A 2,500-nucleotide genomic window follows, 5' to 3' on the forward strand; every position below is an offset into this window, starting at 1 on the left:
CCTGGGAATACCAGGTGCTTTAAAACTTTGTGGATATTTTTCATAAATTATATAATAATCTTGCAAAAAAAAAAGAGTCAATGGCCGATCTCTGAATATTAGCAGGTTTGGGCCTTGTTAGTACATGGATGGGAGACTGCCTGGGAATACCAGGTGCTTTAAACTTCATGGATATTTTCACGAATTATATAATAATCTTGCAAAAAAAAAAGAGTCAATGCAGATCTCGCATATTAGCAGGTTTAGGTCTGGTTAGTTCTTGGGATGGGGAGACCGTCTCGAAATACCAGGTGCTGTAAGCTTTTGGAAAATTTTCACTTAGTATAGAACAATTTGCCAAAAACATGGCCGATCTCTGAATATTAGCAGGTTTGGGCCTGGTTAGTACATGGATGGGAGACTGCCTGGGAATACCAGGTGCTTTAAAACTTTGTGGATATTTTTCACGAATTATATAATAATCTTGCAAACAAAAAAAAAAAAAAAAAAAAAAAAGAGTCAATGCCAGATCTCTGATCTTAGCAGGTTTAGGTCTGGTTAGTACTTGGATGAGAGACCGCCTAGGAATACCAGGCGTTTTAAGCTTTTGGGTTTTCTTTCCTACTTATATAATGTACTGGCCAGTAGATTGGCTGAACTTTAAATAGCCCTCTCTTCGGAGCAGTCTTCGCTTACGGCCATTACCAACCTGGCTATGCCCGATCTCGTCTGATCTCGGAAGCTAAGCAGGTTTGGGCCTGGTTAGTACTTGGATGGAGACCGCCTGGGAATACCAGGTGCTGTAAGCTTTTTGGAAATTTTTTCACTTAGTATAGAACAATTTTGCCAAAACATAGAGTCAATGGCCGATCTTCTGCATTATTAGCAGGTTTGGGCCTTGTAAGTACATGGATGGGAGACTGCCTGGGAATTCCAGGTGCTTTAAACTTTTTGGATATTTTTCACAATTATATAATAATCTTGCAAAAAAGAGTCAATTAGCCGATCTCTGAATATTAGCAGGTTTGGGCCTTGTTAGTACATGGATGGGATACTGCCTGGGAATACCAGGTGCTTTAAACTTTTTGGATATTTTTCACAATTATATAATAATCTTGCAAAAAAAAAAGAGTCAATAGCCGATCTCTGAATATTAGCAGGTTTGGGCCTTGTTAGTACATGGATGGGAGACTGTCTGGGAATACCAGGTGCTTTAAACTTTTTGGATATTTTTCACGAATTATATAATAATCTTGCAAAAAAAAAAGAGTCAATGCCCGATCTCTGCATATTAGCAGGTTTAGGTCTGGTTAGTACTTGGATGGGAGACCGCCTTGAAATACCAGGTGCTGTAAGCTTTTTGGAAAATTTTCACTTAGTATAGAACAATTTTGCCAAAACATGGCCGATCTCTGAATATTAGCAGGTTTGGGCCTGGTTAGTACATGGATGGGAGACTGCCTGGGAATACCAGGTGCTTTAAACTTTGTGGATATTTTTCATGAATTATATAATAATCTTGCAAAAAAAAAGAGTCAATGGCCGATCTCTGAATATTAGCAGGTTTGGGCCTTGTTAGTACATGGATGGGAGACTGCCTGGGAATACCAGGTGCTTTAAACTTTTTGGATATTTTTCACGAATTATATAATAATCTTGCAAACAAAAACAAAAAACAAAAAAAAAGAGTCAATGCCAGATCTCTGAATCTTAGCAGGTTTAGGTCTGGTTAGTACTTGGATGAGAGACCGCCTAGGAATACCAGGCGTTTTAAGCTTTTGGGTTTCTTTCCTACTTATTATAATGTACTGGCCAGTAGATTGGCTGAACTTTAAATAGCCCTCTCTTCGGAGCAGTCTTCGCTTACGGCCATACCAAACCTGGCTATGCCTTATCTCGTCTGATCTCCGGAAGCTAAGCAGGTTTGGGCCTGGTTAGTACTTGGATGGGAGACCGCCTGGGAAACACCAGGTGCTGTAAGCTATTTGGATATTTTTCACTTAGTATAGAACAATTTTGCCAAAACATAGAGTCATGGCCGATCTCTGCATATTAGCAGGTTTGGGCCTTGTTAGACATTGGATGGAGACTGCCTGGGAATACCAGTGCTTTTAAACTTTTGTGGATATTTTTCATGAATTATATAATAATCTTGCAAAAAAAAAAAAGAGTCAATGGCCGATCTCTGAATATTAGGAGGTTTGGGCCTTGTTAGTACATGGATTGGAGACTGCCTGGGAATACCAGGTGCTTTAAACTTTTGGATATTTTCATGAATTATATAATAATCTTGCAAAAAAAAGAGTCAATGGCGATCTCTGAATATTAGCAGGTTTGGGCCTTGTTAGTACGATGGATGGAGACTGCCTGGGAATACCAGGTGCTTTAAACTTGTGGATATTTTTCATGAATTATATATTAATCTTGCAAAAAAAAAAGAGTCAATGGCCGATCTCTGAATATTAGCAGGTTTGGGCCTTGTTAGTACATGGATGGGAGACTGCCTGGGAATACCAGGTGC

General features: G+C 39.2%; 1 non-coding gene and 1 pseudogene across 1 annotated transcript; both read left to right on the forward strand.

Annotated features, from left to right (window-relative positions):
* The first annotated feature begins 669 nt into the window (after positions 1-669).
* On the forward strand, positions 670-788 carry LOC113088956 (5S ribosomal RNA). The gene has a single exon (XR_003286316.1). It is a non-coding gene; the product is annotated as a 5S ribosomal RNA (ribosomal RNA).
* Positions 789-1,840: 1,052 nt separating this feature from the next.
* Positions 1,841-1,962, forward strand: LOC113088966 (uncharacterized; annotated as a pseudogene).
* Positions 1,963-2,500: the final 538 nt, after the last annotated feature.

The sequence above is a fragment of the Carassius auratus genome, unplaced genomic scaffold (genome assembly GCF_003368295.1).
Source record: "Carassius auratus strain Wakin unplaced genomic scaffold, ASM336829v1 scaf_tig00047654, whole genome shotgun sequence".
Taxonomy (NCBI): domain Eukaryota; kingdom Metazoa; phylum Chordata; class Actinopteri; order Cypriniformes; family Cyprinidae; genus Carassius; species Carassius auratus.